This window comes from Panicum virgatum, chromosome 2K (genome assembly GCF_016808335.1).
Source record: "Panicum virgatum strain AP13 chromosome 2K, P.virgatum_v5, whole genome shotgun sequence".
Taxonomy (NCBI): Eukaryota; Viridiplantae; Streptophyta; class Magnoliopsida; order Poales; family Poaceae; genus Panicum; species Panicum virgatum.
In genome coordinates this window covers 21,337,380-21,360,622 of record NC_053137.1, presented here as the reverse complement: position 1 = coordinate 21,360,622, position 23,243 = coordinate 21,337,380, and positions in this window count along the sequence as shown.

Sequence of the window (23,243 nt, the reverse complement as noted above, 5' to 3'; positions counted from 1 at the left end):
GGCAGCTCCTCCTGCCAGACAGCAGGCTCAGGGACCACCTCGCACCTGCTATCACTACGGCTAGCCGGGGCACTACGCCAACTCTTGCCCCCGAAAGGCGCAGGCAGGATAGCAGGGGCGCCCAGCTCAACCCAGGGCGCCAGCACAGGGTCGGGTGAACCACGTGACGGCCGAGTTAGCGGCCGAGGCTCCTAACGTGGTTATTGGTACGTTCATGGTCAACTCTCACCCCTCTACAGTGCTTTTCGATATCGGTGCTACTCATTCTTTCATTTCCAAGTCATTTGCCGAGAAGCATGGTATACCAGTTTCTTGTATGAGGACAGCTATGGTAGTTACCTTGCCTGGGGGCCAGATACATACATGTTCTATATGCTCCAGAGTTAGTATGGTCATAAAGGGGGTAGAATTCCGCACTTGTTTGATCGTCATTGATTCCTCGGGGATAGATGTGATTTTGGGCATGGAGACCCTTACCAGATGGGGAGTCCGTATTGATTGTGCTCAGCGGACAGTTCACTTGTCAGCATCTGATGGCCAAGAGGTGACAGTCAGTGCTTCAGAGCCCTCGGGATTTCTTAATCAGATGGAGGCTAGACCCACGGACGGTATTCGCGTGGTGTCTGAATTCCCGGATGTCTTTCCGGATGATTTGTCAGGTATGCCGCCTGAACGCGACATTGAGTTTTCTATTGATCTTTTGCCTGGCACAGCTCCTATTGCAAAGCGGCCCTACTGCATGGCACATATAGAGCATGAGGAAGTCATGAAGACTATTGATGAGTTGCTAGCCAAGGGCTATATCCGTCGCAGCTTCTCTCCTTGGGCTTTTCCATTGTTGCTAGTAGATAAGAAGGATGGCTCGAAGAGAATGTGCGTCGATTATCGGGAGCTGAATGCAGTTACCATCAAGAACAAGCATCCACTGCCCCGTATTGAGGATCTCTTTGATCTGCTTCGAGGTGCTTGCATATTCTCGAAGATTGATCTGTGTTCGGGTTATTTTTAGTTGAGGATCCGTCCTGGGATATTCCGAAGACGGCATTCACTTGCAAGTACGGGCTATATGAGTACACGGTCATGTCCTTCGGCATGACTAATGCCCCGGATTTCTTCATGCATCTGATGAACATGGTTTTCATGGATTATCTGGATGTCTTCGTGGTGATCTTCATTGATGATATTTTGATCTTCTCCAAGACAGAGGAAGAGCATGAAGAGCATCTAAGGCTCGTGTTGCAGAGATTGAGAGAGCATCAGCTATATGTTAAGTTCAGCAAGTGCGAGTTCTAGATTGACGAGGTTCCATTCCTCGGTCATATCATCTCCAACGGAGGTATTGCAGTTGATCCGAGTAAGGTGAAGGATGTGCTCGAGTGGGAGACACCGCAGACGGTGAAGGAAGTCCGGTCTTTCTTGGGCATAGCAGGATATTATCGGAGGTTCATTGAGAATTTCTCCAAGATCGCAAAGCCTTTGACTTCCTTGCTAGAGAAGAATGCGACATTCTTATGGACTGATGATCGTCAGATGGCCTTTGATGAGCTGAAGAAGAGGTTGACTACGGCGCCAGTCCTTACTCTGCCAGACCAGAGCAAGAGGTTCACGGTGTATTGTGATGCTTCGAAGGATGGTCTTAGTTGTGTTCTGATGCAGGAGGGCAGAGTGATTGCTTATGCTTCACGGCAGTTACGTCGGCATGAGCTGAACTATCCCACTCATGATCTTGAGTTAGCCGCAGTTGTGCATGCTCTGAAGATTTGGAGGCATTACTTGTATGGGCAGCAGTGTGATATCTACACTGATCACAAGAGCCTCAAGTATATTTTCACGCAGAATGAGCTGAACATGCGGCAGAGAAGATGGTTAGAGTTGGTCGGGGACAATGACCTGGAGATTCACTATCATCCGGGTAAGGCCAATGTCGTGGCAGATGCTCTGAGCAGAAGAAGCTATGTCAACATGGCCGTTGCTTTCCAGATGCCTCAAGAGTTATGTGAGGAGTTTAAGCAGTTGAGTCTGGGTTTCTTGCATCATACTTCGAGTGCAGCATTCGAGACAGTACCCATTCTAAAGGCAGAGATCCGGCAGCATCAGAAGAAAGATGAGAAGCTGCAGGAGATCTGTGAGTTGCTCAAGAAGGGTAAGGCTCCTCATTTCAGAGAGGATGATCTGGGTACCTTGTGGTACAAGAACCGGATCTGTGTGTCAGATGTGAAGGATCTCTAGAAGTTGATTCTGAGTGAGGCTCATGATATAGCTTATTCTATCCATCCGGGCAGCACGAAGATGTATTATGATCTCAAGGAACATTTCTGGTGGTATGGGATGAAGCATTCAGTGGCAGAGTACATGGCTATTTGTGACACCTGTCAGCGTGTCAAGGCTGAGCATCAGAGGCCAGCAGGTCAGTTACAGCCTTTGAAGATTCCAGAGTGGAAATGGGAGGAAATCACTATGGACTTCATTGTTGGATTGCCTCATACTCAGAAAGGGTACAACTCTATATGGGTAGTAGTGGATCGTCTGACGAAGGTTGCTCACTTGATTCCAGTGAACACTACTTACTCCGGTGCTAGGCTTGCAGAGTTGTACATCTCTTAGATTGTCTGTTTGCATGGTGTGCCCAAGAAGATCATATCTGACAGAGGGTCTCAGTTCACTTCACAATTCTGGGAGCAGCTTCATGATTCTTTGGATACGAAGCTATGATTCAGCACCACCTATCACCCTTAGACGGATGGGCAGACAGAGAGAACCAACCAAGTGTTGGAGGATATGCTGAGAGCTTGTGCTATTCAGTATGGTACTAGTTGGGATAAGTGCCTGTCATATGCTGAGTTCTCCTATAACAATAGCTACCAGGCCAGTTTGAAGAAGTCCCTCTTTGAGGCATTGTATGGCAGAAAGTGCAGGACTCCTCTCTATTGGGATCAGTTTGATGAGAAGCAGCTCTTTAGCCCTGACATTATAGAAGATGCAGAGCAGATGGTACAAGCTATGCGTGAAAATCTGAGGATTGCACAGAGTAGGCAAAAGAGCTATGCAGATGGCAAATAGAGAGACTTGACTTTCAGTGTTGGTGATCATGTATATCTGAAGGTGTCTCCGATGAGAGGAATCCGCAGGTTTAATGTCAAGGGGAAGTTAGCACCTTGGTATGTTGGTCCATTCAAGGTGCTAGAGAGGAAAGGCGAAGTTGCTTATCGCCTGGAGTTGCCCACCAGCCTCTCCGGAGTTCACGATGTCTTCCATATATCTTAGCTGAAGAAGTGTCTGTGTGTACCCGAGGAGCAGGCACCACTGGATGGAGTATGTGTGCAGGAAGATCTGACTTATACTGAGCATCCGGTGAAGGTTCTGGAGACATCAGAAAGGGTTACACGGAACAAGCGCATCAAGATGTGCAGAGTTCAGTGAAGTCATCACAGTGAAGCTGAAGCTACATGGAAGCGAGAAGATGAGCTGAGGAAGACATATCCAGATCTCTTTGCTAGCTAGTCCAGCTGAATCTCGGGGACCAGATTCCAATAAGAGGGTAGGGTCTCCAACACCCTAATTTAAATTTCAGCAATTTTATAATAATTTAATTGTGCTTTATTTAAATTTCTAAGGTTATTTGTGTTAAGTCTTGCATTTAATCAAAATTTTGTTTCTTAAGAAATTAAAATTTTTCACAGGCTTAAACTGTGTTGTTGCATTCATGCTGGTGCACTTCTTTATTTGGTTGTGTGCTAGGGTTTTGAATTCAAAATTCGAATTTGAATTCAAATAGTTTAGTGTTGAGAGTAATTAGAATCTAGAAAAGAAAAAGGGAAGCAAACCCAAAGCAACTCAACCCAAAACTCAGCAGCCCAACCAAACCCAGCCCTTCCCCGCTGTAACACCCTAGTTTAAATTCCAGCATTTATTAATAAATTTAATTGGCTTTATTTAAATTTCTAAGGTTTATTGTGTTTAGAATGGCATATAATCCAAATTTGTTCCTCAAGTAATTAAAATTTTATCATAGGTTTAGTTGTTGGTGTTGCATTCATGCTAGTGCATTAATTTATTTGTTTGAGTGCTAGTTGTGAATTCAAATTTGAATTTGAATTCACCTAGTTGTGTGTTCATTTGAATTAGAATTAGAAAAGGAGAAATAGAAGGAAACCCAAAACCGAGCCCAACATGCCTACCCAGCCCGGTCTGCTCCTTTCACTCTCTCCGCAGCCCAGCACGTTTTTCTCTTCCACGCGGGCCCAGCCATCCCCCTCACCCCTACTTGGCCCAACAGCAGCGCTAGCCCAGCTGCAGCAACCGTCGCCCGCAGCCCGAACCGGCCCAGCGCACGCACCTCCTCCGCGCCCACAGCCCAGCCGCCGCTCCTCTCCCTGCAGACGCTGGCCCACCTGTCAACGTCCGTTCTCCCCTTTTCTTTCTTGCTCCTCGCGCCGGGGCTCCTCTGTTCTGCTCCGCCGCGAGCTCCGCCCGGCTCCCTCGCTGCCTCGTGGCCCCCTCCACCCCACTTTCGCGCATGGACCCACTGGACAGCCCCCGAGCACCCCCTCCCTTCCGGAAGTTTCCCTACCCGAGCCCAGGATAGCGCGAGTCCGTTGCGCGATCCGATACCTCCGCGCGGATCACGGCCGTGATCGCCGCTGCTGACCCGCTAGGCAAGCACGCCCAAATCCACGGTGCTGCCTTTAATTGACCCCCGCACACCCCCTGCGCCTCACCCTTGCCTCCCTCCGCAACCCCAGCCTGAGTTTCAGCGCCCCGTTTGCCTCGCCGGCTCATAGCTCCCTGCACCGCCGCGGTCACGCCGCTCCACTGCACCCCAGCACACCGGAGCCGCGCAGAAGCCGCACATCGACTCCAGGAGCGCCTCCGAGCTCGCAGTCGCCGACCCCAACCCCCAGCACGTGTGGGATTTCTCGCCAAGGCCGCCGCCAGTAAGTGGATCCACCATAGCAATTCTGCACTATCGCCGGCGCGTTGACCTCACTGACCCGATCACTAGCCTCACAGTCCGACGTCGAAGCCCCTCGTGTGATCCAGGAGTCCGGAGCCACTCTTCCTCGACCTCCCCCCCCCCCAAGCTCAGTTCCACACCGCCGTTGGAGTCCGACGCCGGCACCGCTGCAAGCCTTCTGCGCCGAACTCGAGCATCGCAGGAGCTTTACAGGAAGGTAAGGACCCTTTTCGGCCCGTCAACCTCCGTCCTCCTATACCCCTACCGTTCCTGCCCCACCTCACCGGAGCGCAATGGCCGTGCCGCGCCCAATTCCCCCACGGGAGCCCCGTATCGAGCCCGTGTTAGCATTTAGCAAGTGGCGCTTGCTTCCCCAAGCCAGAATTAAACTGTATACCAGCCCTGGTGGCCGATCCCGGCCACGCTACCAAGCCACGGCGCCCAGAACCGCCGTCGCCGCCGCATCCACGCCCCCGAGCCACACTTAGCCCAGCTGATGCCACAGGTGGATCACGCATGACGCGTAGATCCTCCCTGACCCAAACCCCGTCCCAAACCAGCCCTGGAAACCCCGAAACGCCAAAGTCCGGCGAGCTCCCAAGCCACGCCGCTGCGGGAAATGTTTCCCCGGCGAGCTCCGCCGCCGCCCTCACGCAGTTCTGATCTGGGCTGTCAGATCTGAGGTGAACGGCCCTGATTAGAAGCCGCGTAACCCTTTGCGCTGAGCCACCGGATCGTGATCCAACGGCCGAGATCTGTGCGTAACACTTCAGCCTGGCATTTTTGTTAAAGAGCCCCTCAACTTTTCTTTATTCAACCCGCAGTCCATCTGTATTCAAAAATATTTTCAGATAAGCCCAGAATTTATCGTTTATGCCCCTGACCTCTTTAGAATTTGAACCCGCCGTCCAGACTTGATGTTTTTGCGTGTTAGACCCTAGATCTATGCGTTAATTACGTTTTAGTCCTCAGTTTTGCCCAGAAACCCCCTGGAACTCCAGTTTTTCTTACAAATAGGTTCCTGGAACTTGTTTTAGCTCTAGTTTTTGTGTTTTAGCTCTGTTTTAGGCGTTCTTTATGTCCACGCGATTGTTGTAACGCGTAGAATAGTTTTAGACTAGTTTAGTGTGCTATTTTTATGTATTGATGTAATATTTCTTAGCTCTTGTTAGTGTTTGCTTGTATGCTTATTGTTGTGCATTATTTTTGGCCATGTGTTCGTGAGTTGACGTTGATCCATATGAGGAACCCCAGTACCAGTACCTGGAGCAGCCGTCTTCCGACCAGTTTGAGCAGCAGCAGGAGCAGTACGAAGAAGGCAAGTATAACATGAATAACCTATCACTTTTAAATACATTTTCATACTGCATTTTAATATTGTATGCCTATAAGGATTTCCTAGCCACATTTATCCTTTATATAATTACCTTGGGTTGCATTTTGGTTAGTTGTGCTAGGTGCCGCGCTATAACACAGTTGGTCCTTTTTAATTAATTTGATTAATGGTATATGCAACTTAATTCTGAGAGTGGTCCTCTGTGTTGGCTTGAGTGGCTCACATCTCGTTAAAATATGTTTTGTTAGAAACATGGTTTAGGGGGCCAGCACGGTGCTTAGTGCTTGGTTGGCCACTCTCCATAAGGACCGGTTCATAGAGCGACAACCTGGGACAACAGCGCTACCACAAGACTGGAATGGGACGGTCTTGGCTTACTAATTAGGTCTTTTTGGTTTGGAGTAACTTACCTGCGGGGCAAAGGGTGGTAAGCTTCAATGGTCCCTGCTCCTCCGGCTGGTCTGTGCTTGGTTTGCGCACCTGTGCTTGTACCCCCGTGAGGTGGGCCCCATCGTCGCTGATCTAACTCTTCGCGGTTACGCCTTACCAACGAGATTCTTTGTAACGGCCTCGTAGTGAGTTTGCTAGTCGTCTCACCTAAGGAAGTGTGATGAAGAACTAGCGTAGCTCACGACTTGTGGGTAAAGATGTGCAACCTCTGCAGAGTGTAAAACTGGTATACTAGCCGTGCTCGTGGTCATGAGCGGCCCAGATCCTCCTTTTGATTAGTGGGGTTGTCTTCCTTCGACGAGGTAGGTTTCCCGGGGTGGCTTGGTTCGGTTTGATTCTCAGTAGTAATATGATTAATTTTGATTAATTACTATGTAACTGGGTTATGGTAATTCATCAACTTATAGTAAATAGCTTTAATAAAATTTTGACAAGACTTAAAAGCTAATGCAGTTAAGTCAGCCAACCTTAGAGCCTCATAGTTTGTGTTATACTTGTTGAGTACAAATTGTGTACTCATCTTGCCTACTCTACTCTTTTTCCTATTGGGACACTCTACTGCTGCTCAGTTCCTGCCGACGCGAGGGAGTTCGCTCAGCGCTACCAGGACTACAAGGACTTCTAGGCGTTCGTCTCCCAGTCGACGTCCCTGTGGCGCCCTGCTTCCGAGAGACTTCGTATATGTTTTTACATTTCCGCATACTCTGTATCAGACATTTTTGTCAATAATGCAATAAATAACATTCATATACGCTTTATTATATCTTTTTACGTGATATGTGCTATGATATACTATTCATTCTGTTGTATATATGTGTGACTTGATCCTGGCACGTATATGATTTCTCAGTTTATGTCCTTTTATAAACCTGGTGTTACACCCACGCGGCCCAAACCGCGCTAGGCCAGCAGCCCACCCCGCTCCCCCACTTTTCCCCGGCCCAGCTTACCTGTTGCCGCGGCCTCTTTTCCCCCCTCCCGCTCGCGGCCCAGTCCAGCCAGCTCGCGTGGCCCGCTTCCACCTGCGTCGCCCCGCCGCTCTGCGACTGACACCCCGGGCCCAGCCGTCGGTTTCGTCTCCCCCGCGCCGCGCATTCGCAACCGAACACCGCGATCCCTGCCCGAGATGCTCGCCGGCCTTCCTTATCGGGCGCGCACGCCGAGATCTCGGCGCCCCCTCTTTAAACCACCCCGCTGCCCCCACTGGAAACCTACCTCGCCACCACATCAAACCCCGAACCCTAGCCACCTTTGCTCCACCGTGCACAGCCCCTGCGCCGCCGTGGACTAACCACTCCACCCCGCCACAGCCCCGGAAAGACCCAGTCGAAGCTCCGCCTGAGCACCAGGGAGCTCCCCGAAGCCACCATCCCCGAGCTCTACCCGCGCAATGCCGGAATCGTGCCGGATTCCAAGTCAGGTGAGAACGGGCCGCCGTCGAATTTTCTCGCCACCAGTGGTGCTCGGCCCTCCCTAACCCCTTGCTCGGCTTCGCAGCGCAACCACTCGTCGACCCGTGCAGCCCAGGAGCCCGGAGGAGCCAGCATCGCCCGGACCGCAAGCTCCGCCCCATCGCCACCGCCCGACCTCGACGTGGACCATCGTGCGCCGAATCTCCGCCCGTTGCCAAGAATTGGTGAGCACCGCTGGGACCTCCCCATCCTCTTGCTCTAGTTATTTTCGGCCGTGGCGCACCCCAACTGCCCAGACACCCCACGCCGGCGTCACGCCGTCGTGCGCGCCGTGGATCCGCCATGGCGGACCCGCCGCAGAGCACCCCAGCCTTGCGCGACCCTTGTTTTGGGTTCGTGTTAACACCACACACGCTCACGGACCCCTTTCACTCGGATTCAAGCCCAGCACAGTGCGAACGTGCCCACGCCGGCGGGCGCCACCGCGCAGGTCCGCCCCTTGCCGTGGCGAGCCCCGTCCGAGCCCCGAACCGCCTCCCTGTTGCCACCAGTGCGTTACGCATGCTGTGTGGATGATCCCCAGCCAAACCGCAGCTCGAATAACCCCCTGGAACACCGATTTGGCCTTCTCTGGCGAGTCACCGCCGCGGCAGCGCAGCGCCGCCGCTCGCCGTCGCGTCAGCGCCGCCGCCCGCACGCCCAAATCCTCTGAGCCGCCCGATCAGAACCCAACGGGCTAGATTAGATCAGATCCGGATTTAATCTGGACTGTCAGATCCAAAACCGTCGGCCCAGATTAGAAGATACCCCTTCGTGCTGCCGCTTTTGCTAAAGAGCCCCCGAACTCTTTTGAAATCAACCCGCAGTCCACCTCTAGTGAAAAGTATTCGTAGTTTAGTCCAGAATTTAGCAAGCAGCCTTTTTAAATATAGAACCCGCCATCCTAGCTTGGTAATTTCGTGAGTTAGACCCTAGATCTAATCCTTAATTACATTTTAGTCCTCGGTTTTGCCCAGAAACCCCCTGGAACTCCAATTTTCTTACAAATAGGTCCCTGGAACTTGTTTTTGGCCTAGATTTTGTGTTTTAGCTCCGTTTTAGGCGTTCTTTATGTCCACGGGATTGTTGTAACGCGTAGAATAGTTCTAGCTTAGTTTTGTTTGCTGTTTATTATGTATTGTTGTACTGTTTCTTAGTGTTAGCCTTTGTTTGCATGTATGTTTATGTTGTGTATTGTTTTTGGCCATGTGTTCGTGAGTAGACGTTGAGCTACCGGAGGAGCCCTAGTATCAGTACCAGGAGCCATCTTTTGAGCAGTTTGAGCAGCAGCCGGAGCAGTTTGAGGAAGGCAAGTATAACATGAACACCACCTATCACTTTAAATACATTTTCATAGTGCATTTTAATACTGTATGCCTATAAGGATTTCCTAGCCACTTTATATCCTTTATATATATCCTTTGGGTTTTATTTTGGTTAGTTGTGCTAGGTGCCGCGCTATAACACACTTGGTCCTTTTTAATTAATTTGATTAATGGTGTATGCAACTTAATTCTGGGAGTGGCCCTCTGTGCTCCGTGCTTGGGTGGCTCATGTCTCGTTAAAATATATTTTGTTAGAAATATGGTTTAGGGGGCTAGCATGGTGCTTAGTGCTTGGTTGGCCACTCTCCATAAGGACCGGTTCATAGAGCGACAACCAGGGACAACAGCGCTACCACAAGACTAGAATGGGACGGTCTTGGCGTAATAATTAGGTCTTTTTGGTTTGGAGTAACTTACCTGCGGGGCAGGGGCGGTAAGCTTCTATGGCCCTCGTGCTGAGTGGCCTCGTCTGTGCTTCGTGTCTTGACGCCCACTAGACCTGCTCCATAGTCACCGATCCACCCTCACGGTTACTCCTTACCAACGAGATTCTTTGTAAAGGCCTCGTAGTGAGTTTGCTAGTCATCTCACCTAAAGAAGTGTGATGAACAACTAGCGTAGCTCACGACTTGTGGGTAAAGATGTGCAACCTCTGCAGAGTGTAAAACTGGTATACTAGCCGTGCTCACGGTCATGAGCAGCCCAGATCCTCCTTTTGATTAGTGGGTTATCTCCTTCCGACGAGGGGGGTGCCTCTCGGGGTTTTGGTATGGTTGTGGTTTGGTTCTCAGTAGTAACATGACTAATTTTGATTAATTACTATGTAACTGGGTTTATGGTAATTCATCCACTTGTAGTAAATAGCTTTAATAAAATTTTACCAAGACTTAAAAGCTAATGCAGTCAGTCAGCCAACCTTAGAGCCTCATAGTTTGTGTTATACTTGTTGAGTACAAGTTGTGTACTCACTCTTGCATACTCTACTCTTTTTCCTCTTGGGGATACTCTACTGCTGCTCAGTTCCTGCCGACGCGAGGGAGTTCACTCAGCGCTACCAGGACTACGAGGACTTCTAGGCGTTCGTCTCCCAGTCGACGTCCCTGTGGCGCCCAGCTTCCGAGAGACTTCGTATATGTATTCTACGCTTCCGCGTACTCTGTATCAGACATTTTGTCATTAATATAATAAATAACTTTCGTACTCGCTTTATTATGTCTTGTTACATGATATGTGCTATGATATACTATTCATTCTATTGTATATACGTGTGACTTGATCCTGGCACGTATATGATTGCTCGGTTACAGGACGATGCTCGATGAGCATAGGACTCCTAGGCATTTTTGGGCCGAGGCAATCAACACCGCATGCTATGTTGCCAACCGCATCTTCCTTCGCTCATTCATGAAAAAGACTTCGTATGAGTTGCGGTTTGGTCGACAGCCCAGAGTGTCCTACCTGCGTGCTTTTGGTTGCAGATGCTTTGTTCTAGAGGAGGGAAATCTTGATAAGTTCGAGTCTAGGAGCTCTGATGGCATTCTTCTTGGATATGCTATTCAATCTAGAGGCTATCGTGTTCTTATTCTTGAGACTAACCGGATGTTTGAAACTTGTAATGTAACCTTCGATGAGTCCACCCCTTCCTTGTCTGCTTCTGTGGAGTGTGCAGATGACGATGAGTTTGGCCAGGACATCTTCGAGGATGAGGATGAGCCTGAAGCCTTTGAGGGTGATGGTGGTGTCCATGTGCCGGCTGCAGGCCCACTTCCTGGGGATTCGAGTTCTGACGACGATGGCGGCCCGCTCCCCACAACTTCGACTACGGCCAATCCATGTCGAGATCAAGGTTCTTCCTCCAGGACCCATGCTGAGGGCGGTGACAAGGTGACTTCACCTCAGCGAGTACACCACCGAGCCCTGCGGGATCATCCTCCAGAGAGGATACTTGGGGACCTTCACCGGGGAGTTCAGACGCAATCAAAGGTTACCTCTATCGCTTTCTGTGCTCACTCTGCTTTCGTAGCCACCTTTGAGCCCAAAGATGTTGGACACGCTTTATCTGATTCTAACTGGGTCAATGTCATTCATGAGGAGCTAGAAAACATTGAGTGAAACCAAGTCTGGGTCCTTGTAGAACCTCCACCAGATTGCAACCCTATAGGTACCAAATGGGTTTTCAAGAACAAATAGGGTGAGGATGGGATGATTGTGGGGAACAAGGCTAGGTTAGTAGCTCAGGGTTACAGCCAGCAGGAGGGGATAGATTACGAGGAGACCTTTGCACCTGTAGCTCGTTTAGAGGCCATCTGGATCTTTTTAGCCTTTGTAGCTTCGAAGGGGTTCAAGCTGTATCAGATGGATGTGAAGAGTGCCTTCTTGAACGGGTTCATAGAGGAGGAGGTTTATGTGAAGCAACCTCCTGGCTTTGAGAATCCCAAGTTTCTAGACCGAGTCTTCAAACTTCAGAAGGCTTTTTATGGTATGAAACAAGCCCCTAGAGCCTGGTATGCGAGGTTGAGAGCCTTTTTGCTAAGCAGGGGTTTGTCATGGGATTGGTAGATAAGACATTGTTTCTCCTCAGGCGTGGTGCTGATTTTCTGTTGGTTCAGATTTACGTGGATGATATTATCTTTGGTGGCTCCTCTCACTCTCTTGTTTCTAGTTTTTCTGATGACATGAGTAGGGAGTTTGAGATGTCGATGATGGGTGAACTTCAGTTCTTCCTCGGGTTGCACATCAAGCAAACCCGGGATGGCACCTTCGTCCACCAGGCCAAATACACCAAGGACATGCTCAAGAAGTTCGACTTCGAGGATCTCAGTCCCATGCCGACTCCTATGGGCACTTCTACGGCGCTGGATGAGGACACTGAAGGTGTTGCTATGGACTAGAAGGAGTAGAGGAGTATGATCGGCTCGCTCCTGTACTTGACGGCCACTAGACCCGACATCCAGTTCGCGGTCTGTCTCTGCGCGAGGTTCCAGGCTTCTCCACGCACTTCTCACAGGAACGCTGTGAAGAGGATTTTCAGGTACCTTCGCTACACTCCTGAGTTTGGCCTTTGGTACTCTTCTTCCTCTTCTCTTGCGTTGGTTGGCTTTTCTGATGCTGATCATGGTGGGTGTCGGATTGATCGCAAGTCGACTTCAGGCACCTGTCAGTTTCTTGGAACTTCTCTTGTGTCTTGGTCTGCCCGCAAGCAAACTAGTGTAGCTCTTTCCACCACAGAAGCCGAATACATTGCTGCTGCTAGTTGCTGCTCCCAGATCCTTTGGATGAGACACACTCTCAGTGATTATGGCCTAACCTATGGCAGAGTTCCCATTTTCATTGACAGCACCTCAGCCATAAGCTTAGCCAAGAACCCCGTCCTACACTCTCGCTCCAAGCATATAGACGTGAGGTTTCCATTTCCTGAGAGATCACTATGAGAAGGGCGATGTCGAGCTAACCCATGTATCCACTGATAATCAAGTAGCCGACATCCTGACCAAGCCCCTAGAAAAAGCCACCTATGCTCGTTTGCGGGGAGAGCTAGGTGTGTGCTACCCATTTTGAGTTGGGTAGTTGTTTCTGTAGTTTAGGATTGGTTTTCCTTTCTTTTTGCTTTTTCTTGCATTTTTGTGTACATACCATTTTGCATAGCATTTGCTCATATGCATTACACTTGCACTGAGCTTCTCATGTATGATATCTGCATTTGCTTGTGCCTTGTGCTATGCTATGAGTTGTATATATGCTTTGACCATGTGTAGCTAGCTCCTTTGAATATGTTGTATATTGGCTCTGAGCTTAGCTATTTTATTCTTCGAAAATCATAAAACATGGTCACCTTCAGGATCTGCTACTAGCATGTGTAGGCTTGTATGCTTATGCTATCTTGTTTCATGCTTAGTGGCTAGGTCCTTTGCTATCATATGCAACAAGATGCCCTCTTTTGCTTCATGATTGTTTTGCAAACTCAAACAGTTGGTGTGTTATAATTGGTATTCAATTTCAAAAATCCAACATTTGGTATATCATGCTTTGCTTTGAGTGAAAAGATCCAGGTGGGATTGCTTGCACACTGATCTTGTACCGAGACTGCTCTTCTGGAGAACTTGGACAAGGCTGTGAATGACTGAGAGTGTTGTCTTAAGCTTTTGATGGTCCTTGACCTAGGCTTGGCACATTCGCTAAGTTAAGCACTTGCAAGTTTTCAACCCCTGGCACCACTTTTTCTTGTTGAGAAATTAAGAGTTTTCAGTTGGTTGAGTGGCAGTTGCTGTGATATGCTTTGTAAAGCTCACCTGTATGTTCTTGCTAGCACTAGCATGCTTATTTACCTTCTAGTATGCTAGGTCCTTTCTGGTGATGCTTTTCTTTTACAAATGACAAATGCTTGCTCATGATCTGTATAGATATATTCTTATGAGCTTCTCCATGCATTGTCTTTGTATATGCACCCTCATATGCTGTGCTGTTTCGACCCTTGCAAATGCTCTTGTTCTGTACCTGGAAGCTTTTTAGGCACGCATGCATTGCACTTCATGGCATATTTCCAGGGGGAGCATCTAGACAGGGGGAGGTACCTTGGTGTGTGCCTTGTCAACAAGGGGGAGAGATTGGTGTTTGGTCTAAGGGGGAGAGTTTGGTGTCTCTGATACCTTAGGCGGAGAGATTGTGGAGAGTTTCAGTCTTTGAGTGTGCACACATCGGGTGAGAGTTGCATAGTGAGGGAGAGCTGCATTTCAGGGGGAGTTTTTTTAGCCTTTTCATGCTCTTTGCTGGTTGTGTTGAGCCTTGCCTCTTTCTGGAGGGACCAGTTTTGCACATGCTTGGCTGTGTTGAGCCTTGCCTCTTTCTTGAGGGGTCAAGCATGTTTTGGAGTCAGTGCGTCGAGCCGTTGCCCTTGTCTTGGGGGCTGACTCTTTTGACTTTGCTATCTTCAAGTGATCCTTTCTGGTTTTCATTCGCTTTTGATCACTTGAGTTAGCTCTCTTTGTTTTCCATTTCTTTTTCGGTTATCTTTTTCTTTCACCAGTGCCCGTGTGGGGTGTGGTGTTGACAATGCACTCATCAAGGGGGAGATTGAGAGGCAGTGGAGGCCTGCTCCTTGGTGTGATGAGTGATTGCCAACACGTGGAGTGGACTAACTGTGTGTAGTCGCGACTCTGTGGAGATTGCGCCGGTTCTTGGTCTGTGGTGTGCAGGTGCATGGATGGCACGGTGGCAGCGAGATGGTTTGGACAAGAGCGAGGCACGTGCCGATGCACCATGCGGCGGTGTTGCGGCGGCATGGAGCTCGACGACCATGCGGAGGCGGGAGACCTTGCGGTGGCGTTGGAGGCCCGACTGGACGACCGTGCGGTGGAGAAGGGCAGCCCAGATGCTTGGGCCACTCCTGGCACCAAGGCGGGACGGCGTGGAGTTTGTTGGTAGCTCGGGAAAAACTAACGGCTGGGATGCATCGACGTCGGCCAAGTCGGAGAGAGATGGCGATGGCGTCTGGATGACGAAGGCGCTAGGGTTCTGGCGGGAGGTCGGACACGTGGCGACATCAGGCTTGGTGGGTGTGCCGGAAACATCGCGCGGGAAGGTTTGATGTTCCTCCAAAACCGCCCCCGAACTCGGTTTCGGTAGTTTTCCCAAAACTGCCCCTTTGAAGATTCCAGAAGGACGCGTGGCGACATCGGGGCGATTGCATCGGGTCGAAGCAAATATCTCCAAGTCGTTGTAGCCATCGGATGGTCCTTAATGTATCTTTTCCGGTTTTGCCCCTATGGGCCTTCTAGTTTAATTTCAGCACTTAGGGTTATTCTAGTCTTTAGAGGGAGACTTGGAGAAGAAGAAAAAAAGGCAGGGCAGTGTAACACCCTAATTTAAATTTCAGCATTTAGTAATAAATTTAATTGGCTTTAATTAATTTTCTAAGGTTTATTGTGTTTAGTTGGCATTTAATCTAATTTTTTGTTCCTTAAGTAATTAAAAATTATCATAGGTTTAAATTTTGTTGTTGCATTCATGCTGGTGCACACTTTTGATTGATTGTGGTTTGAATTCAAATTCATATTTGAATTCAACCTTTGTTTGACTTAGATTTGAAATGAGAGAGTAAATGGAAATAGAAAAGGTTAAAGAAAACCCAAAACCCAGCTAAACCCAAAACCCCAGCCCAACCCAACAGCCCAGGCCCACTCCTCCCCGGCCCGACCTCAGGCGGCCCACCCCCTCTCTCCCCCGCTCGGCCCGCACCCGACAGCCCGAGCCGGCCCAACGCTCGCCCCGCCCTCCACGCGCAGCCCAGCCAGCGCCGCAGCGCCCGTCTCTCTGACCGCCCGGGCCCGCTCGTCAGCGGCCTCCTCTCCACCTTCCTTCTTCCACCTCGCGCCCGAACTCCTCTGCTCCGCTCCGCCTGCACCCCCGCTGCCCGTGGCCCCGCTCCGCCCCGTGCGCACGCCCGTGGCCCACTGGCCAGCTGTACCTGCGCCCTACCCTTCTAGAAGCGTCAACCCCGGGCAAATCGGTTGCTCGAGATCCGCCTTCGCCGCGCTGAGCCCGCGATCCTCGCCGGACTTCTTTCCGGGGGCACACACGCCCGAATCCACGGCCCTGTCTATAATTGGCCCCCACGTACCTCATCTGCACTCCATCTTCCATTCCGCGCCATCCAGAGCCCGAGATCCACCCCGCCGCTCCGCTCCGCCGCGCCGACCTCCCTGCGCCGCCGCAGACCGGCCTCGCCACTGCCTCCCAGGCCCTGCACCGCACCGCAGGAGAACCGCCGTGCACCCGGGGACCTCCCCAAGGTCTTTGCCCCGGAGACCAGGCCCCACCTCGCCGGAATTCGCGCGCAAATCGCTCGACGGTGAGTTGCGCCGCTCGCTTGGGTTCACGCCGCCGGCGTCTCCCGTGCCCCGCTGACCCCCGGTCTTGCTTCGTAGAGCCGCCACACGTCGATCCAAGGAATCCAGGCGCCTGGAGGAACCCCGCGCCGCCCGGACCACGAACGCCGCCCCTTCACCGCCGCCGGTCGAAGTCGCCGGGCCTCTACGCTGCAAGTCCGACCGCCTCGACCCCCTCGGTGAGCTGCGCCCCGACCCCTCTTGCTTCTGCGCTACTTCCCGTAGCCAAGGCACACCCTGGGCGCCAGAACGCGCGCACGCCGGCGAGCCTGTCCGCTCAGAGCCGCCACCTCAGTCGAATACACCGCCCTGAACCCCGCCAACCCTCGCTGCGGCCCTAGGTCAATCACGCATGGCGTGATGAGCCGCCCAGACCCAAGCTCGGGTCGATTTGACGCCCGGAGCACCAAGTTTGGAGAAATCCGGCGAGCTTTTCCCCACGCGCCGCCGCGGGAGAAGAATTCCGGCGCGTTCCGCCGCCGCCCCGCGCCCAAAACCGCTGGAGCCGTCCGATCCGGAACCCATGGTCAAGATTAGATCACCCCCATTTAGATCTAAGCCACCAGATTTCAATCCAACGGCGGAGATCCAAAGATACCGGTTAGGCTTGGTAATTTTGCTAAAGAGACCCTCGGTTTATTAGAAATCAACCCGCAGTACATCTCTGGTGAAAAGTAATTCCAGATCTGCCCTTACTTTTATGTTTTAGACCCTGAGCTCTTTAAAATTAGAACCCGCAGTCCACCCTTGAAGTTTTTGCACGTTAGACCCCAGAGTTAATGTTTATTTACGTCTAGGCCCTCGGTTTTAGCAGAAAACCCCCTGGAACTTCAGTTTTCTTACAAATAAGCCCCTGAACCTTGTTTTAGGCCTAGTTTATGCGTTTTAGCTCCGATTTTTGCGCTCCTGTGCTTGTACCCCCGGAGGTGGGCCCCATCGTCGCTGACCTATCTCTCGCGGTTACGCCTTAACAACGAGATTCTTTGTAAAGGCCTCATAGTGAGTCGCTAGTCATCTCACCTAAGGAAGTGTGATGAACCTCTGGCGTAGCTCACGACTTGTGGGTAAAGATGTGCAACCTCTGCAGAGTGTAAAACAAGTATACTAGCCGTGCTCACGGTTATGAGCGGCCCAGATCCTCCTTTGGATTAGTGGGGTTGTCTCCTTCCGCCGAGGGAGGTGCCTCTCGGGGTTACCTTGGTGGCTTGGTTTTGGTTTGGTTCTCAGTAGTATCATGTTTAAATTTGATTAATTACGATGTAACTGGGTTAATGGTAATTCATCAACTCGTAGTAAATAGCTTTAATAAAATTTTGCCAAGACTTAAAAGCTAATGCAGTTAGTCAGCCAGCCTAGAGCCTCATAGTTTGTGTTATACTTGTTGAGTACAATTTGTGTACTCACTCTTGTCTCTTCTCTACTTTTTCCTCTTGGCTACGCTACTGCTGCTCAATTCCTGCCGACACGAGGGAGTTCGCTCAGCGCTACCAGGACTACGAGGACTTCTTGGTGTTCGTCTCCCAGTCGATGTCCCTGTGGCGCCCTGCTCAGCTTCGGAGAGCATTTACCGTATTTGTACTTCGCTTCCGCTGTATCAGACATTTTGTCATTAATGTAATAAATAACATTCGTATTTCGATTTATTATGTCTTATTCGTGATATGTGCTGTGATATACTGTTCATTCTATTGTATATACGTGTGACTTGATCCTGGCACGTATATGATTGCTCGGTTTATGTCCTTTTATAAACCGGGTGTTACAGCACCGCACTTCGCGCGGTGTCCGGTGTGCCCCCGGCGGCCCATGAAAATCCGGAGGACCGAGTACCGTCCATGCCCGGTCGTACTCATAACTGCATCAGGTCTCCAAGGTGAACAACCTCTGGCCAATGGAACAATGTAGGCAAGGGAAGTCGGCAAAATGGATCCGTAACTTCGGGAAAAGGATTGGCTCTGAGGGTTGGGCTCGGGGGTCCCGGCCCCGAACCCGTCGGCTGCTGGCGGACTGCTCGAGCTGCTCACGCGGCGAGAGCAGGCCGCCGCGTGTCGGCCGGGGGACGGACCAGGAACGGCCCTCTCTGGGGCCTTTCCCGGGTGTCGAACAATCAACTCAGAACTGGTATGGACAAGGGGAATCTGACTGTTTAATTAAAACAAAGCATTGCGATGGTCCCCACGGATGCGGACGCAATGTGATTTCTACCCAGTGCTCTGAATGTCAAAGTGTAGAAATTCAACCAAGCACGGGTAAATGGCGGGAGTAACTATGACTCTCTTAAGGTAGCCAAATGCCTCGTCATCTAATTAGTGACACGCATGAATGGATTAATGAGATTTCCACTGTCCCTGTCTACTATCCAGCGAAACCACAGCCAAGGGAACAGGCTTGCCGGAATCAGTGGGGAAAGAAGACCCTGTTGAGCTTGACTCTAGTCCGGGCCTAGCTCTACTGGGCCAATCCAGGTGGAAGACATTCAGAGCACTGGGCAGAAATCACATTGCGTCAGCATCCGTGGGGACCATCTCAATGCTTTGTTTTAATTAAACAGTCGGATTTCCCTTGTCTGTACCAGTTCTGAGTTGGTTGTTCGACACCCGGGGAAGGCCCCCGAGAGGGCCGTTCCCAGTCCATCCCGCGGCCGGCACACGGCGGCCCGCTCTCGCCGCGTGAGCAGCTTGAGCAGTCCGCCGGCAGCCGACGGGTTCGGGGCCGGGACCCCCGATCCCAACCCTCAGAGCCAATCCTTTTCCCGAAGTTACGGATCCATTTTGCCGACTTCCCTTGCCTACATTGTTCCATTGGCTAGAGGCTGTTCACCTTGGAGACCTGATGTGGTTATGAGTACGACCGGGCATGGACGGTACTCGGTCCTCCGGATTTTCATGGGCCGCCGGGGGCGCACCGGACACCGCGCGACTTGCGGTGCTCTTCCAACCACTGGACCCTACCTCCGGCTAAACCATTTACAGGGTTGGCAGGCCGTTAAGCAGAAAAGATAACTTTTCCTGAGGCCCCCGCCGGCGTCTCCGGACTTCCTAACGTCGACGTCAACCGCCATGTTCCGGCTTGGGAAATCTTAACCCAATTCCCTTTTGGGCAACACACGTGATCGCGCTGTCTGTCGGGGTTACCCCATCCCTTAGGATCGGCTTACCCATATGCAAGTGCCGTTCACATGGAACCTTTCTCCTCTCCGGCCTTCAAAGTTATCATTTGAATATTTGCTACTACCACCAAGATCTGCAACAACGGCCGCTCCGCCCAGGCTCGCGCCCCGGGTTTTGCAGCGGCCGCCGCGCCCTCCTACTCATCAGGGCATGGCGCTTGCCCAGATGGCTGGGTGTGGGTCGCGCGCTTTAGCGCCATCCATTTTCGGGGCTAGTTGATTCGGCATGTGAGTTGTTACACTCTCCTTAGCGGATTTCGACTTCCATGACCACCATCCTGCTGTCTTAATCGACCAACACCCTTTGTGGGTTCTGGGTTAGCGCACAGTTCGGCACTGTATCCCGGCTTCCGGTTCGTCCCGCATCGCTAGTTCAAATTACCAAAAATGGCCCACTTGGAGCTCCCGATTCCATGGCATGGCTCACCGAAGCAGCCGTGCCGTCCTACCTATTTAAAGTTTGAGAATAGGTTGAGGGTGTTGCGCCCCCGATGCCTCTAATCATTGGCTTTACCTGATAGAACTCGTAATGGGCTCCAGCTATCCTGAGGGAAACTTCGGAGGGAACCAGCTACTAGATGGTTCGATTAGTCTTTCGTCCCTATACCCAAATCAGACGAACGATATGCACGTCAGTATCGCTTCGAGCCTCCACCAGAGTTTCCTCTGGCTTCGCCTCGCTTAGGCATCGTTCACCATCTTTCGGGTCCCGATAGGCATGCTCCAACTCGAACCCTTCACAGAAGATCAGGGTTGGCCAGAAGTGCGGCCCGTGAGGGCCTCCCGCTCGTCAACTTCCTTGCGCTTCCCAGGTTTAAGAACCCATCAACTCGCACGCATGTCAGACTCCTTGGTCCGTGTTTCAAGACGGGTCAGATGGGGAGCCCGCAGGCCATTGTAGCGCAGTGTCCCAAGGGACGCTCCTTGTGGCGCGCAAGAACCGGCCGTGCCGACGACGGCTTCCAAAGGCACCTAAGGCCCCTAGGCTTAGGCCGCCGGCGCGGCCGACAACAGTCCACGCCATGAGCCGATAGGCGGACCAGCCAAACCGTTCCACATACGACCGGGGCGCATCACCGGCCCCCATCCGCTTCCCTCCCGGCAATTTCAAGCACTCTTTGACTCTCTTTTCAAAGTCTTTTTCATCTTTCCCTCGCGGTACTTGTTCACTATCGGTCTCTCGCCTGTATTTAGCCTTGTATGGAGTTTACCGCCCAATTTGGGCTGCATTCCCAAACAACCCGACTCGTTGACGGCGCCTCGTGGTGAGACAAGGTCCGGGCTAAACGGGGTTCTCACCCTCCCAGGCATCCCTTTCTTGGGAACTTGGGCCCGGTCCGTCTCTGAGGACGCCTCAACAGACTACAATTTGGGTAGTGAGGCTACCCGATTCTCAAGCTGGGCTGCTCCCGGTTCGCTCGCCGTTACTAGGGGAATCCTTGTAAGTTTCTTCTCCTCCGCTTATTTATATGCTTAAACTCAGCGGGTGATCCCGTCTGACCTGGGGCCGCGGTCCGAGCACCGAGGCGCTACGGTCTTAAATGGGTCCTCTAGTGTAACACCCGGTTTATAAAAGGACATAAACCGAGCAATCATATACGTGCCAAGATCAAGTCACACGTATATACAACAGAATGAACAGTATATCACAGCACATATCACATAAAAAGATATAATAAAGCGAATATAAATTTTATTTATTATATTAATGACAAAATGTCTGATACAGCGGAAGCGAAGTACAAATACGAAGCCTCTCGGAAGCTGGGCGCCACAAGGACGTCGACTGGGAGACGAACGCCTAGAAGTCCTCGTAGTCCTGGTAGCGCTGAGCGAACTCCCTCGCATCGGCAGGAACTGAGCAGCAGTAGCGTATCCAAGAAGAAAAAGTAGAGAAGAGGCAAGGGTGAGTACACAACTTGTACTCAACAAGTATAACACAAACTATGAGGCTCTAGGTTGGCTGAGTGACTGCATTAGCTTTTAAGTGTTGGCAAAATTTTATTAAAACTATTTACTACAAGTTGATGAATTACCATAAACCCAGTTACATAGTAATTAATCAAAATTAATCATGTTACTACTGAGAACCAAACCACAACCATACCAAAACCCCGAGAGGCACCCCCTCGTCGGAAGGAGCTAACCCCACTAATCAAAAGGAGGATCTGGGCCGCTCATGACCGTGAGCACGGCTAGTATACCAGTTTTACACTCTGCAGAGTTTGCACATCTTTACCCACAAGTCGTGAGCTACTCTAGTTGTTCATCACACTTCCTTAGGTGAGATGACTAGCGACTCACTACGAGGCCGTTACAAAGGACACGTTGGTAAGGTGTAACCGCTAAGGAATCAGGCTCCGCAACGATGGTAACCACCTCGAGGGGTACGCACACCAAGCCTCGTAGCCTGGCCACCATTGAAGCTCACCACCCCCCATGCCCCGTCGGTAAGTTACTCCCGAACCAAAATGACCTAATTAGTAAGCCAAGACCATCCCATTCCAGTCTTGTGGTAGCGTTGTTGTCTCAGGTTGTCGCTCTATGAACCGGTCCTTATGGAGAGTGGCCAACCAGGCAGTAAGCACCGTGCCGGCCCCCTAAACCATGTTTCTAACAAAACCAATTTTAATGAGAAGTGAGCCACTCAAGCCACACAGAGGGCCACTCTCAGAGTTAAGTTGCATATACCATTAATCAAATTAATTAAAAAGGACCATTATGTGTTATAGCGCGGCACCTAGCACAACTAACCAAAATGCAACCCAAAGGATATATATAAAGGATATAAAGTGGCTAGGAAATCCTTATAGGCATACAGTATTAAAATGCAGTATGAAAGTGTATTTAAAAGTGATAGGTTGTGTTCATGTTATACTTGCCTTCCTCGTACTGCTCCTACTGCTGCTCAAAGTGCTCAGAAGACGGCTACTTCGGGTACTGGTACTGGGGCTCCTCAGATGGATCAGCGTCTACTCGCGAACACATGGCCAAAACAATGCACAATAATAAGCATACAAACAAACACTAACAAAAACTAAGAAACAGTACATCAATACATAGAAACAGCTCACTAAACTAGTCTAAAACTATTCTACGCGTTACAACAGTCGCGTGGACATAAAGAACGCCTAAATCGGAGCTAAAACGCATATTCTAGGCTAAAAACAAGTTCTAGGGGCTTATCTGCGAGAAAAACTAAGTTCCAGGGTGTTTTCTGCAAAAACCGAGGACTAAAACATAATTAAACGTTAAATCTAAGGGCTAGCGTGCAAAAACTCAAGGTTTGGACTGCGGGCGCTAAAACCAGGAAAGTCAGGGGGTTTTGGTAAAAACCGGGGCCTAACTGTAATTATTTTTGAATGGCTGTGGACCGCGGGTTGAATCTCGAAAAGCTAAGGGGCTCTTTAGCAAAAGGTACCGGCCGAACTGGTATCTTTGGATCGGGATCGTCGGATCTCGATCCGATGGCTCAAGGCGGCTCGGTCCTAGATCTAATCTAGACCGTCGGTCCTAGATCTAGTGGCTGGGGCGCTTTGCGGGTGGCGGCGGCGGCGGAACACCGCCGACGTGTGGTTCCGCGGCGGCGGGCTCGCCGGAGACGCCCAAACCGGCGCTCCGGGGGTCAATCCGACCCGGGCTTGGGTCAAGGAGCATGCCCGCGGTATGCGCAA